This window comes from Tamandua tetradactyla, chromosome 17 (assembly GCF_023851605.1).
Source record: "Tamandua tetradactyla isolate mTamTet1 chromosome 17, mTamTet1.pri, whole genome shotgun sequence".
NCBI lineage: Eukaryota > Metazoa > Chordata > Mammalia > Pilosa > Myrmecophagidae > Tamandua > Tamandua tetradactyla.
The window spans coordinates 52,686,437-52,703,388 of NC_135343.1; the positions used below are offsets into that span (position 1 = coordinate 52,686,437).

The window sequence follows — 16,952 nt, forward strand, 5'->3', positions numbered from 1 at the left end:
GGAAGTGAATGAGTATGAAAATGCTGTTAATACTAGTAGAAAAAAATAGAAACATTCTAAATGCTAAAAAGAGGAAAAACATTTCATTTCAGCTGACTGAGTCGGTATAATATAATATAACCCTTAACAATGAAATGATGAGAATATATGTTCTCACAGGAAATATTTACCCAGAAAAGACACACGAAAGTGTAATAGGAAGTAATCTCTGGATGGTGGGAATGCAAGGCCATTAACTTACTCTTTCACCATCTGATTTTTATTATAAATTTTCCACAATGAATATGCAGTACTTTAGAACACAAGAAAATAAAATTGTCAGCAAAAATTAACTATTTAGAACCAAACCTATTTTGGAATAATGAAGTCATTTCAAAAATCTTTATATGTGCAAAATTCCTGACAACAAAAGCTAGTTTAAGTGCAAATATTTTATTTAATAATGTCATTTAATTTTTTAGTAAATGGAATTTTATTAAAATTTTAAATTTGCTGACCTTTTATTTAAATTTTTACTTTTAAAAAATTTTATTTTCAGTTCAGCATCATAGAAATAGCTTTGATCCAATAATACTTTACTTACTTTGTTATATTGTCAAAAAAAGTATAATGTTACTCATTATTTTAATAGGAATGCCATATCAGACTCAAGACCTTGTTTACCCCATTATTAACACCCATGAGACCCAGATTTATCAAGGGGCACATATATAAGTTATTCATCCTTTCCCCATCTTATAATTGGGATGTATTTGCTGGCAGTTATTAAATTCCACCCCTTAAGGATTCCAGAGAGGTTCATAAATGTGTGCAAATTCTCTATATGTTATATTTTAAATGCAAATTTCTGTGACAATTTTATGAACAGCTGTAGAGTTCAAAAAAAGTGCATTTCCTAATTCATACTATCTATATGCAAAGACACGGAAAATATCAGATGTTACATGCTATAGCTTGTTTCAGCAGAATAAAACCATTTATATTTATAGCGCATAGTACTTTTTTCCCAAGCACCTCCTCAACTCAAAGAGAAAAGTTAGTTAGCCTGACATTAGAATAGAACCATCTTCAGGATGAAATTGTGGCTTCCTCTCAGACATAAAGCAATAATCTGCTTCAAATTGAAGGAAAGGAATTATGGTGATCAACTTCAAGGACATTTTAAAGGCTAAAATGGGCTTAAATTTCACTTAGAAACCAACGGCAGTGTAACTGAATGAGTATTAGACAGGAAATCAGAAATTTGTATGAATTCAAACTCTGAAAGTAGGAATCTAAGTGGTCATGAGCAAACCACTCAACATCTTGAGGTATCTTTAAGTAATGAAAAGAAAACACTATGGAGATCCCTAAAAGCATTAAACACTGAATTACCATATAACCCAGCAGTCCCACTTCTAGGTATACAATTGAAGAAAATAAAAGTGGAATCTCAAACAGATACATGTACATCAGTGTTTATAGAGGCATGAGTCACAATATCAAAAGCAAGAAACAACCCAAGTGTCTGTCAACAAATAGATGGATAAACAAAATATCATACAGGCATGGAATGGAATATTATTTAGTCACAGAAACAAAATGAAGCTCTGAGATGTTGCAGCATGGAAATACCTTGAAAACATCATGCTCAGTGAAATAAGTAAGATACAAAAAGACAAAGGTTGTATGATATCACTTATAAGCGACAATCAGAAATAGAAAATTTGCAGAGAAGGAAAGCAAATTAAGAGGGTATGGGCTGGGTGTAGGGGAGAGTTTTTAAAAATAAATAAATAAATAAATAAATGTATCAGTTTAGAAATATTTATAATTGAATTTGAAGATGAGTGAAATAAGTAGCTATCATATGAGTGTGCTCTACTTAAACTTAAGTTCTAAAAATATTTTATTATAATGAATGCATATTTTAAATAAAGCTATATCCAAAAGTAGCTAATACCAAGCTGTAATATTTTCCCGATGGTATAGAGATAGAAAACCCAACCTCTCCCACCCCTCTCAGGTTTTTCACGTATTTTCTCTGTACATTTTTAGGGTTTAAAGATTATATACACTTACTTATACATGCATACATACACACATATATGTTTGTGTGTGTGTATATGTATATGTGTATATATATATATATATATATATATATATATATAAAATCAACAAAGAATAAATTTAAAAATAATAATGAGCGGGAACTGAGCATCTGTCACATTAGGTCTATCCTGCATTCATGATAGCAAATAAACCTCCTTGGGCACCTAATCTGGCTTTAGCAACAGGCATGGGCAATCTAGATCTCACAGAAACAAAATTAAGGAAGGCCAACAATGATAAGAGAAGCCATCATTTCTTCTTTCAAATCAGTGGAGTGATAAGGGGAAAATACTGGAAAGAGCAAAGATGCATTATGGTAAAGAAAAGCATGCCACACACATCCTTGATTTTCCTTTTCCATATATCTTGTTTAATTTAAAGATTATTTCACAAGTGAGTAAAAGGGAAAAAGTATATATTAAGGGTTCTAGGTGCTAGACATTATGGTAGTGGTCTCCGGAAAAAGAATCTTCTGCCAGGAGAAATGTTCCCAATGGTAGCTAGACTATGGGAGCCCAGAGGGTTCTACCAACTTTACCTTACCTAGAAGACTTACTCTGGTCTGGAATTGGCTTGCAAAAATTCTTGGAAAGAGACCAAAGCTAGACAAATCCTTAAAAATTAAAAAATAAAGTGTAAATGAGGCTGTTAGTGTAATGCAGATATGCAGGAAACCATGGTTTCCTTAGTATGTCAGTAATTTTTCATAGCACCGTGCTGACAAACAAAGTGCCTAAAAGTTATATGCATTAAGAAGTTAGGTCCAAAAAGCTTGGTAAATATTAGTGTCCTATTTCTTTCAGAGCTGTTTGAAAAAAAAATTGTGCATAATACGAAAGAAATAATAATACATGTAAATTGAAAGAAAAATAATATTTTATTTCACTCTTAAATGACCATAATTGCTTATTCATAGGATGTGCATCCCTACCGGGCATCACGCCACTTCACAAAACTTGGAATCATAAGGGTCCCCCCCACCAGCACTTCCTATTCTGTATTGAGTTTTGGATACCTTGCTTTTTATTGCTGTATCCACAGACAACCCAGCTTTGCAAATATTTGAGGCCACTGAAAGGAATACAGCATGATCTAATGTTGAAATTGGAACGACTTGGAGCTACTGTTTCATCTGGAATCTGACAGATGGCAAGCATTGCTGTGTTTCACTTGAATATTTAAAATGCCCTGAAGTGTCTTCAAAATTTGCTGTGGCACCCAGGATACCTCAGTGCACATTTTAAGAACTACTGGTTAAGTGGAATTTGATCACTAAATATATTTAGTGTCTCATTCTTTCCCCCTTCTGGTCTTACCAAATTCTCTCACTTACATCCCAGACTCTTCTTCTTCCCCAGTTCACTCTGACAGTCAGAACTCACCTATCTCGCAAAAGACCAAAAAGACGCTAAAACTTAAAGAAAGAAGCCACTGGTGAAATTGTTTGCAAATTCTCAAATAGTTCACTCTGACAGTCAGAACTCACCTATCTCGCAAGAGACCAAAAAGACGCTAAAACTTAAAGAAAGAAGCCACTGGTGAAATTGTTTGCAAATTCTCAAATAGGAGTTTGCAGGAGCTTTTGATTGCTAGAAACTCAATAAAGCGCAGCTTAAAAAATTAAAAAAGAAAGAAAAAAAGGAAGAAGGAAGAAAAGAGGCCACCCAGACCAAAGATGAGTGGGGAATGCTTGGCTCTTGGATAAGGAGGAGGAACCAAGGGCCTTTTAGCCCTTAGCATCTTCATCCTCACCTAGGAAGAAACCCACCAGCCAGCAGTCTACTCAGGGGCCAGATGGAATACTCACCATCTGATATTCTTGAACAACCAGTGTTGGTATGGTGGAATCAACAGAAAGCTCCACCACTTGCCCACATTGGGACTGAACAGAATTAGTGGAAATTGCACTCTAAGCCAAGACAGTAGAGAATATATTGCCCTGGTGACATTTGTCCTTAATTTTCAAGGGAGAGGGTAATTTGCTCTGTAGAACAGAATACTCCCATCTCCTTTCCAGAGTACCATTTTTCCAAGCAGCTCAGTATATCCAAGAAGCCAAAATTAATAATTTCCTTATCATTTGTGGAGCAAAGAAAACAAAAATGAAGACAGGGTTCTAATTATAAACAGATAATGTGCCAAATTCTTCTTGTCCCATTGCAGATTTTACCTTCATGGAGAGTGGTAAGTGCATGGTTCATGCAACATCCTCTTCCCAAACCCTACCAGTACCAGCAATCAATCAGGCCATGCTTTCTCAGTGAACCTGACCATCCCCCTCAATACACTCTACCAATCATACACTGCTGCTTGAGTTACTTTGAGAAATGAAATCTGTTTCCAGCTCGGTCTGCCAATGTTTCTTTCCATGAGATCCAGCATCTCTCCGTTGAAACAATTCTGGGTACAAATGTACTATCTGCTGTTTGTCCAAATTTAATGTTTCTGTTCTTCCCTGTCTTCTAGGTACAGTATTTACTTAGATGATCTAATCTCACTAGTTATGATAAAATCAAACTGATACGTTATTGGTTTCTGGTGTGCATCAGAAATTTCTACTCATTAGATATTGGCCTAATGAATTTTACTCTTGACAAGATGACCGAAATTTTACATTTTAGAATGATAATACACTGTTACTACTCTGCAGTGCCTGCAAGTCAGTGATCAGAAGAGACCTCAGTTCACAGTTAACTTCCAGCATTCCAGGAATTGATCCACTCCTTTTTCAATTCTGCAGATTCTATATCCTGAGGGAAAAAAATATATATCCTGTCAAAATTCATGTGAGGTTGTCAGAATCCAACTACCATTCCTCATAATAAGAAATCTAATAACCACAATGAGCATTAGACTGTCCAGCTTCTTCCCATTGGAGAGCCTCTCTTAAGAACTTAAGGGAGGACTATAAGATCACAGGGAGAGAATTTGGAGCAAAGTAATCAACGTAACTAGCAAGCCTAATCTAGCCCATATCAATCAGCTGTTCTCCTTGTTTTCTCTTGCCATAAAGTGCTGTAATATAAAGCTTTTCAAGTTACCATCTCATATCTTTTGGTCTTTGGGTAAAATCCTAATCTCTTAAAAAACAGAGCTTCTCTAAATAGTTAACCTGAATACATGTTGACTTCAGAGGCTCTACCTATAGACAAGCATAACTGTAATTCAAGTAGGACAACCTGAAAACAATTACAGTTTAAATACACCAGAGATAACACATCTTGTGTTTCTCAAAGAATCAGAATCCTCATGATTTATTTGCAAGGACCACTTCTATAAATGCATGTAGTTATAACTACAAAGTGTTTTCCTGCTGTGGTTTATGACACATTTAGTTTTGTAATTCTAAGCCACATTCCCATGGCTTGTTAATATATGAAAAAAACCAAATAGGAGTTTTTTTCATTTTCTGAAAATTAAACTTTAGCAAAGTCTTTCCCATTTTAAGTACACGGACAATAGCTAGTAATTTGTTTTCTCCATTTTAAAAATAATTACAAATGGAAATCATTCATATATACATCATTATATTTATATATATCATATATATATATGTATATCATTAAGCAAAAGGAAAAGCATGTTTTTCATCTGAAATCCCCCATACAAAAAGCCATAATATTTGGGTATACATCAAAATTATACCCAATATATATATATATATCTATATATATATATCTATATATATATATATATAGATATATATATATAGATATATATATATATATTGATATATATATATATATATATATCAATACTATACCCAGGGGATAACAAGCATTTTCTGTAAAAGGTGAGATTGTGTGTGTGTGTGTCCATAGGTTTTTATAAGGATAGATTTTCTGTAAAAGTTGCTTTTTACAGCTACTAAAATGAATGCCATACAATGGGTTGGCCTAAACAACATGGATTTACTGCCTCACAGTTTTGAGGCTAGAGGAAATCCAAAACTGAGGTGTTCTGAGGCTGGCTGCCAGCAATCGTTGGTCCTTGGCTTTTCTGTCACATGGCAATGCACATTGCAGCTTCTTCACCTGTCTCTTTTGGGTTCTGTTGACTTCCAGCTTCTTGCTGCTCTCCTTGGCTCCCTCTCTGTATCCAATTTCCTTTGCTTGTAAGGATTCAGCCATTAAGGCCACACTCATTCAGTTCAGGCTCATCTTAGCTAATAACATCTCCTAAATTCCTAATTACAAGTGGGTTCACACCCACAGGACCAAGACTTGGGACCTAAACTTGTCTTTTGTGGATGACATGGATCTATCCCCAACACAGAGAATCACTGGCTAACTATGTATTTTCCCAATTCCATGTCATTTCTTATTCAGCTTTCTTTTTATTTTACTTTTATAAATAATATACTGGTAACTATCCTTGCTTAGGCCTATCTAAGCATATTGTCCTAAACTGGTTCTCCATAAATGGAATTATGGGGTTAGAAAATAGTATATGAGAGGTTCAATTTCCCAACCCTTTCATCAACTTAATTATAATCTTTTAGAGAGATAATCCTTTCCAGAGAGATCATTTTAAAGTAAGTAGGCATTTTGATTATTCATTGCTTTGATTGAACATAATTAATCTAGTTAGCCTTCCTTTGCAAGCTATCTGTAGCATGTGTCTTTAAGGTGGGAGGAGGGTTTATCTTTTTAATGATTTGCAAGTTTCTAGGACATTCTCCATTGCAAAAAAGCTAGAAACATACTCAAACTGGCTCAACATGGCATTTTGTGAATGGTGGGGGAAGAAGTTGGATTTGTTATTATAAGAGCGCAGGGGAAACATTCAACATAGAATCCTATTTTCTCGCTGGCCTCACAGAAGAACTGCCATGACTTCAAGATTCTCTATTTCTCTCATGCCATAAGCATCCTTTATCCTCGTTTGCCTTCAGTTTTTCTCTTTGTAGAACAATGTCTTTGGTAAGTTTTTTCCTTCACCTATTGTGGAAATAATAAAACAATAGCAGCACATTCTTACATAACAACTACAATGTTGCCGGGCACAGTAACTCATTTCAGCCTCACAACTATCTTATGAGGTACCAACTAGTATTATCCCCATTTCTTAGATGAGGAAATTGAGGCATGGAGAAGTACAGTAACTTATTCAAGGTCACACTGGTTGTGCTGGTTTGAAACTATTATGTAACCCCAAAAGGCCATGTTCTTTTAATCCCAATTCAATCTTGTGGGGGCAGATTTATTGTTTAAGGTGGAACATTTTGATTAGGTTGCTTCCATGGAGATGTGACACACCCAAATATAGGTGAGAATTTTGATTAGATGGTGCTGTGATTCTGACCATTGAAGGTGGGTCTTGGTTTACTGGAGTCTTTCAATGAGCTCACAGAGAGAAAAATGCGTACAGAGCTGACACAGAAGCAGACATTTGGAGAGATGCTTGGATAACCAATGCATAGAACTGACACACAGGCAGATGTTTGGAGATGCTTGGAAACAGACAGAAGTTCAGAGAGATGGCGGGAGAAACTACTGAAAGCAATGAAACCCAGAAGCAAAGGGCCAGCAGATGTCGCCATGTCCCTTTCCATGTGACAGAGAAACCCCAGACAGGAATCCGCCTTTCTTGAGTGAAGATATCCTTTATTGAGGCCTTAATTTGGGCATTTTCATGGCCTTAGAACTGTACATTTGTAACTTAATAAATCCCCTTTGTAAAAGCCTATCCATTTCTGGTATATTGCATTCCGGTAGCATTAGCAAACTAAAACACTGGTCATAAGCTGCAGAAGGCAGAATCAAAACTTGACTACTTGGTTTTGTAATTTCCCACCAAACTACAAAAACTCCCCAGTTCATGTACAATGTCAGATTGCCAAGTGATCAATATTTGTTTCAACACTGTATGATCATATAGTTTGTGAACCCTGAAAGTTCTTGTTTGACTTAATCTCTAAATTCTCAATTCCAAACTTCCACAAAAGGAACTATGATTGGCCCATCTTGATTCAGGACTTGGCACAGAGTCATCAGTGGTCACAGAAGCAAGATCATATGACTCTTAGGGCTACACATGTCAGGCAGGCTTTGAGCAGTTTTCCCTAATCCTGCAGTGTTTACTAAACTTTTGACATGAAGGCACTCAAAGGAATGGCAGCGCTGTTATGGCATATTGAGGTAAAATAGGTGTGCCTTTGCAGCCAGGTACTCCAGACTTTCCCTAATGTTCTAGAAGATCAAAATCTCAGCCTACTGGTGAACCTATCCCCCCACACCATAACTCCACACTGTACCAGTTAGGAAGCTCTGCTCTAAGCATATGGGAGAGTTAGGAAATAAATTATTGCAGCTATTAGAATAAAATATGAATTGTCTGAATATCAAATATTTAGTAAATATCTTTCAAGGACTATGATGCCGATCATTTTACTTTGTATATTTTGTTTATTCCCCATGTAGAAAATTTTATAAGTTGAAAAATTGGTTATCCTTTTCCTTTATACAACAGAAACTATTTTTCTCATCTGAGGATTTTCTAATATGTTTGTATTTTTATTATATATTTAAATCTACACTTAATTCCAAATATATTTTATATTTTCATATAATCTATGGCATACATAATGAATTTAATTTTTCCCTGAAACTGGAAAATTCAATTTTTGAAAAATGTATTGGTTCTATGAATGACATATATGGTTAATAAAGAGATTTATTATAGGAGTTGGCTCATGGGACATTGGTGATTAGTAAATCTGAATTCTGGAGGGACGGCTGCAAGTTGGGAATTCCAAAGAAGGTTTTGATTGGATGTAGAAATAGAAGTTCTTCTTCCTGATTGTCAAAATCATCAGTTCTCCCTTTTAGGCCTTCTTCAATTGATTGGCTGAGACTTCTTTCATTTCTGAAGGCAATCTCCTTTGTTAATTGTAGATGTAATCAGCTGTAGATGCAATCAACTAACTAATAACTTAAATCTATAAAATGGCTCCCCAGTAACCACAAAATGGTCTCCTAGCAACAGCCAGGCCAGTGCTTGCTTGACCAAACAAATGGACATCATAACCGAGCCAAGAACTTAACCACCACAAATACCAAGCCAACAATTTTGTCATAATTTATTGAATAGTTCACTCTTTAAACAATAATTTTAAATTCTACCTATTTTTATTGTAAAGTTTCTACATATGTAAATGCATTCCTATATTTTTATATTCAATTCTGATTCACTGATTCACCTATTAATTTTGGTACTAGTACCATGTCTTGTTATTTATTGTGATTTCATTATGCATTTACCATCTTATAATGCTAATCTCTTTTTGCTATTCTTTTCTCAAACATTTTCAGACAATTTTCATCTATTTATAATCATACATTTTTTCATAGTGATTTGGGAGAAATTCTCCAAAATTACACTACTTTTTATAATAAACATAAATTCATTTAAAGAATACTTTACTATAGTGAGCATCCCAAAGAGATATAAATTCTGTCTCTCCATGCTTCAGTTTGCTAATATTGCCAGAATACAATATATTGGAAATGAGTTGGCATTTATAAAGGGGACTTATTAAGTTATAAGTTTACAGTTCTAAGGTCTTAAAAATGTACAAACTAAAGCATCCAGAGAAAGACACCTTGACTCTGAAGAAGGGTAGAATGATGTCCATGGTTTGTCTGTCACATGGGAAGGCACATGGGCAGCATTGGCTGGTCTATTTTTAGCTTCTCTGGGGGCAAATCTCTCCAAGTTCTGGGTTGCTTAGCATCTTATGGAAAGGCACATGGTAATATCTGCTGAGTTCTGGCTCCCCATCTAGCTTCTGTCAGCACTCTTAGCTCTTGTTGTCCCTTGAGGCTTCTGAATTTCTAAATGCCTGCAGCTAGGTGTCTGCTCTCCCTGTCAGCACTCCAAGCATCTCCAAATGTCTGCATCTGAACTTCCTCATGCTTTTCCAAAATGTCTCCACTTTTTAAAGACTCCAGTAAACTAATCAAGACACACCTAAAATTGGTGAAGTCAAATTTCCGTCTAAACAAAAGATCACACCCACAACTGAATATGCCACATCTCAGGAACAATGGAGAAACAACCTCTAATCAAGAGTTTCCAAACAATAGGTCTGACCCCACAAGACTGGATCAGAATAAAAAAATCATGGCTTTTTTAGGGTACATAACAATTTCAAACCAGCAACTCCACTTAATTATTATTTTATGTCTTCCACTAAAGTGTGTGTTTTAAATGAAGTATTGTGGCTGTAGACATCTCTTAATTTTATTCCTATTTTTATTTTGCTGGATATCTAAGAGCAGATGATTTGGCTCTAATTTTATTATTATTATCAGGTTTTTGTATAAGTGTTCTATCTCCTGTAAAAGAATTTGGGCAAGTTCTTTCTTTCTGTAGAATGCAAATTATTTTAAAAGGATGATGAATTTTCTTCCTGATGGAATTATGTTAGCCTAGAACTTTGAGGAGTACAAGATTAGTTATTTGGGAACTTTCATAGTTACATCGCAATTATTGTCTGCTTAAGATTTTTCTCAAAAATTTGTTATTTCTCAAGTGCTAGAAATTAAGCCATGTCATCCAGATATGAAAATGGGTTACCCTAATTATAAAACACACATCCTTATAGTTATTGAAAGCACATAATTCCTTTCTCACTTCTAATTTTGTGTATTTCAATGTATTTCCACCTTTATTTCTTTAAAAAAAATAAATGAGCAGCTTTTGTTTCATTTGTCTGTTCAAAATTTTTACTTCGGGACTAAGTTTTTTAACCTTCTCAACTACTCAATTTTTAATTGTGGACTGAATTACTACTTCTCTCTTGCTTTATTCCTTCTCCATAACACAGGTTTTAATTTTAATATAACTTTGAATCAATATTTTAGTTCATTTATTTTCATTGTAGTTTAATTAGAAAAGCTTTTAGACTTGTAAATTTCCCTCTGCATAGAACTTTGGCCACAGTATTTAAGTTTTTATATGCTTTGGAGACATTATCATTGTTTTTTAATCTTTCTGAAATCTCTAAGATGAGTTAAGCTTTGATTCAAGAATTATTTGGAAGGGTTTCCACGTGGTTAATATTTATATCTTTATTTTGGGTGTTTGGCAGACTGAATTTTGTTAGAAAGCATGACATAATCAATTCTACTTTTTAGAATGCATTTAAGGATTCATTTTTATGTTAATATGTAGTAAAATTTTACAAATATCCCATGGAAGGTGATAAAGTTTGTTTTTTCTTGTAGAGTACAAAATGTCCCTTCCCGTTGAAGAGGGACTCTTGAGAGGTCGGAGTATATTTCCTTGCAATGGACGGCTGGTTCCTACAACACACAATAGCATCTGATACACCTATTTCAAAGCAGACAAGAAGAAAAGTCTCAAATTTAAGACCAGATAAATAAAAATCTTGGCGATTGCTAGAAAGATTCCCATGCATGTTTAGTTTCTCATCTTGAGACTAGACAAGAACAGAGTCATTTTATATAGTCTATTAATTTGTTTCTAAATGAAGCTTAACTCAAACTACTAATTAGGTCATTTTCTTCACCTTCAAAACAAACCCTAATGTAAAGCAACCACCATGATGCTTCCTTATCTTGGGTGTCAGATGGGACATTCAGATCTGTGCTTTCATTTTATAAACCCTAATCAGTATGGTGAACATTATTGAATAGGAACTGATGCCGTGATAGAGCTTGATCAACTGAACATATCCATATGAAAATTCACCTTTAGAATTTTTTCTTTTCCCTGGTGATTAATAGGTTACCCAAGCTCCCAACATCTCTTTCCTAAATTATTGTAATCTCTTCTTAAATCACTCACATAGTAAGAGAGCCTAACATTTTTTCCTCACTCACATTGTCAGAGGACCTAACATTTCTTCCCGGACCACTCCTGTCTTCCAGTCTTTGCCTTATTTGTTTTTCTGTCTAAAATGGTTCTCCCTCTTACGATGGTATGGCTAACTCCCTCACCTCCTTCACATCGTTTCTTCAGTGTCTTTTTTCTAAGAAGCCCACTCTGACCTTTATAGCACTGCCTCATGCTCCCTGAACCCAAAAATTCCAATCTCCACCACTGTGTGCTACTTCTTCATTTTTCTATCTCATATTTCTTCTATTACCCTCCAATATACTATACTTATTTATTATGTATTGACTCATTCTCATTGCTTGAATGGAACCAGCAGATCAGGGATCAACACCTCTCTTTTTTCACTGAGGTTTCCCACAAACTAGAATAGCTCCTTCCAGGTAGTCTATACTCAATAAATGTTTGTAGAGTAATTGGAAAAATGTGTCCTTACAATATAAGATGGTAAAAAGAAACAACCAAAAGTCATGATGTAAAAGGCCAAATGATAAACATTTAAATATGCAACAAAGCATTAAACAAAAACAAATCCTAGGTTGACATGATAAATCTTGTGGCCTATTCATTGACTGTTACATGGAGCTAAGTAATAAGCAGGAGGGTGCCACCAAGCTTCTCCTGGCCTTGAGCTGCCCATGAGAAGCTGTACTATGTAGTATATGCATTTGTACAGTCCTACATAAATAAGCATTCATGAACCTGCAAATATTAATCACGGGCACAAGTTAGTCTAAAACTTCTAAATACCTATCAACTTGAGGCTGGGAGACACAGCTTCTGTCATCGCCACTGTTCTCCCCTATGTATCTCTGAGCCACTGTTTCCTTCGCTTGTTTTCTTTGATTCTGAAACCATCTTTGTTTCCTGTGTTCCCTAAATCCATCAAAATACATTGTGTACTGATGAGCCTCCATTTCATTTTCAGCAGGGTTATGGGTTTATTTCCTTTTTCTAGAGAGAAACTGTGGCATGGCGGTTAAGATTATAGGTTTAAATTTAATCCCAAACTCTGTCACTCACTCCTGGGTGTGGTCAGAAAACTGGCGGAATCTCTTGTGCCTCAGTCTTCTTATCTGTCAAGCAATGGTGCGAGTTTTACCTATCTCCATGAGATGATACTTGTTGAATACTTAGAATTTTTCCTGGAACATAGTAGATATTGGATGCATTTTAGCCATCATTGTTCTACAAAAGTTAATTAATGGGATTTAAATGGGATTTTGAGAAGAAGAAAGCTTGCTGACTACATCACTAGCTTGAAAGATAAGACGGTAAGGTAAATAGGTTCAAAAAAATTTTAAGAGATATTTGGAAAAAGCATGATTTTAATTTGAACACAAAATATGAGCACTAATTGGTGCCTTGACTGTGAATTTGTCATTCTAATCAAGCATACTGTATATTGAGCTGCTTCCTAGAGTTATATACCTTCTTGTTCCATGGTTGATGCTGTTTCATAATGAGATTCAATAAACAATAAAATTATTTAATAAGCTTCCCATTTTTACCAGATTCCCTAGTTTCCCAGTCATGATAATAAGCCTTAAAAGTTCAAAGGTGGCTCTGAACAGATCTCTAACTACTTTGCTTCTTTCCTATTTATATTACATTGGTTAAAATTTTGAACTTGACTACATATTCTTGGCTCTCATTATCTCTTGACTTGTGGCATACAGAAAGATTTTGTTATTGCAGCATTATACTCTCATAAGTGTTTCTTTTCTGAAATATTCATGAAGGTATTAACTTTTAGTTTTTCTACTGAGTGTGTTTAAATATAATTAGACCACAAAAATGAGCTTTACATATGTTATCAAGAATTTTTTAAACAAATACATATTAAATTTTTTTCTCAGTTCACAGCATTTAAATGGTTGCTATTCTAAAGGGATTTTAGTTTTCAGTAACACAAATTTGTGATTACATTATTTTCAAGAAAGGGATGATTTTTCTAATCTGGCTCATCTTTTAATTCAACAAGCTGTAGAAGACATTGTCATTCTTGAAAAAGCTTCATTATTAACTGGAAAACGATAGCCCAATATCTGTAAGTAAGAAAGCACACAGAAATGCCATCATCTTTTTTTCAGTACAGGCTGGTGTTTCAAACAAAAATAGCCCTACATATTGTTTATATCATTTGGTTGAATTCCAAGATTTTGACACTACAATGAAAATTACCATAATATTCAGAAAGTCCAGTGCATCTACATATGAATAAAATCAAAAAGAAGAGAGGAATGAAAGCAATAAGCAAAACGTACTCGTTTCCTACTCCAGGTTTTTAAAGAACAGTCTCATAGCATCATTGGTCCCTTCAGCTCTAAACAGCAGCAACAGCTGCTGCAACGTAGCCATTCAGCTAAGCATGAAATGAGCATGATTTCCAGATGGCCTTCATCAATGTGATAGCATTCAACAACGGTTTAAATTTGCCAGGAGGTGAAACATCTCTCAAATAAGAAACCTATACAATTGCAATTCCACCAAGGCAACTAAGGAGGAAAGATTTGAAGCTGATATCTACCTGGTACCAAGGCCATTAAGCATTCCAATATTTTTTAAATGAGCAAACAATGATAACGAAAATAATTTTACCACATTACCCTGGGAGAAGAAGATTTTCTATAAACTTTCATTATTAACAGCTAAGATATTCTGAAACTATTTACCATTAAGAGATAAGCTCAATGAGAAAGGTAGGTTTTAATATACAGCACAATATGGAAATAAAACTACTGATATAACAGAATCCCAGCATAATAACATTTGCAACAGTCAACTTTACAGGTAAGGTTACAACTCAATTTCATTCCCCTGTTTCACTTGCTTATAAAAAACTTTGTAGAAAGTTCTTCCACGTTAAAACTTTCCATACTTGGGTTCCAAGTAAATAAGAATGGCAAATATGAGTACTTTGCAATTTTAATAAAGGATTTTGACTTCTTTTCCTTTCTCCAAGCACAATTTCCACACAAGGAACTCAGACCTATAGAGGGAACAATGGGGAATTTAAAATGCATGAATCTCCTAATTCAACTTCAAACTTTTACTATGGACCCTTTTGTCTCCTACGCAGCACCTTCAAAACCTTCTGACAAAGCACTGGTCCTCTGAAAAGATCTAGTTTTCAAAAGCCACTGTAAAGTTTCCTGAAACTTATTCATGTCCTAAATACAGAGGAATTGAATATGATTATGCAAATTTAGAGAGTTAAAATCATAGAGCATACTCTACTAACATCCTATTTTGCTAACAGGCCCACTCTAGAATATTTCTCTCCTGTGTCAATGTCACCTAGTGCCTTCTTCTCAGGAAGGCATAATTGGATCTTATTAATAAATCACATCTACATTATTTAGCAATTCTATTTTTATCTTCTTCCAGTAGATAATCCCCTTTGAAATCTCTCTGATATTCCAGGCAAATATAGAGCTCTGTCCCCATCAGTGATACAAGACTATCTTCCAAAAACCATAGACACCTGTCCAGTCTTATTCCTACTGTGAAGAATTGCTCACCTTATTCAGTGGTACTAATCAGAGTACAACCACCCAAGGTGGCTGTCAGAAAGTATGAGGATAGTTAACTGGCAAGGGAAGGAAGGGGCATCAACATTGATCCTTAATAGGCAGGTGTGAAGGTTGCTAATAATCCTGGAACATTCTGTAGCCACATAAAATGAACTGTACTGTCCAAAATACCAATGGATCCTCCTTGAGTAGTAATGGAGCACATAATCTCTCACTTCAAGAAATCAGTCATTGTCCTAAAACAAATACCATGCCATGAGTTGTCTTAATTGCAGGAATTTATTGCCTTATGGTTTTGAGGTTGGGAAAAGTCCAAATCGAAGCATCAGCAAGGCATCAGCAAGTCTTCCTGAAGACTGTGGCATTCTGGGGCTGACAGCTAGTGATGTTTGGTTCCTTGGCTATTCTGTCACATGGCAACATCCTCTCCTTTGTCTTCTGGGTTATGTTGGCTTCCAGCTTCTTCTCCCAAGTAACTTCTTCCTTGTGATTTTCTCTGTAAGTTCTCCAACAGTAGGGTTAGGAGTTATCCTGATTCAGATGGCCAAGACTTAACCAAAAATAACATCTTAAAAAGCTCCTGTTTACAATGGGTGAAGTTCACAGTCAAAGGATTTATTTTTATTATGATTACAAACATGCTTTTATGGCAGGGTACATAGTTCAACCTACCACAGTCATCTGGGATATTATTCACAGATATTTCTCTTACATGTTTAATCTCAGCTTGCGGTCGGCTTCTTGGAAGACATGAACAAGCACAGTTACAGATTATTCATGGCCTCTAATGAAGTGACTTTTCCAATCTCAGAAAATAATCACTGAAGACATGATTTTTCTTGCTAGAATAATTAATGACTCTACCTTGCCCTAAATGTACTTCCCTTGGATATTTGAAGGGCTAAAGACATAGAAAAACTATGAAAAGGAAATAAAATGGAGAAAAATAAGGTAAGAATTGCAGGGTTTGTAAAAGGACAAAGAATTAATATTAATTTTTTGATCAGCAAAGAGAATAACTGACCATAGAAGAGATTTGATGATATGGAAGAACAATTAAAGAGCCCTCTCATGAAATGGAGATGAAAACCACGTGACAGAAAACCACAGACATGAAGGACATATAACCCAGAACCAACATATTAAGGGATGTGTGATCATGAGGAAAAGACCAGACCCAAAGAAATAAAAATGATAAAATAGAAGAAACATTCCTGAGCTGAGGAAAAAAACTAGTTATGTACATGAAAGAGTTTTTCAGGGTTCAGGTTAAATTGATAAAAGCACACTCCAACTGCTCTCATTTTTCCATTAGTCTTTATCTTTCAAGCAACACATCTTTTCACATTACTGATGGATTTTCTCTGATTGATCACATTTGCACACTTAAAGTGGGGTTCAGACAGGTTTTGTCAAACATTGTATAGGTTAAAGGGAAATTAGCCATGCAACTCATTGCAGATT

General features: G+C 35.0%; 1 long non-coding RNA gene across 4 annotated transcripts in view; it reads right to left on the reverse strand.

The window, feature by feature from the left end:
• Positions 1–4,658: 4,658 nt before the first annotated feature.
• The window catches only part of LOC143661071 (uncharacterized), a 152,651-nt gene continuing 140,357 nt past the window's right edge, over positions 4,659–16,952 (reverse strand). For all 4 annotated transcript variants that reach the window (XR_013164407.1, XR_013164404.1, XR_013164408.1 and 1 more), the window contains one exon: positions 4,659–4,841. This is a non-coding gene — a long non-coding RNA (uncharacterized LOC143661071). The remainder of the gene's footprint in view (positions 4,842–16,952) is intronic.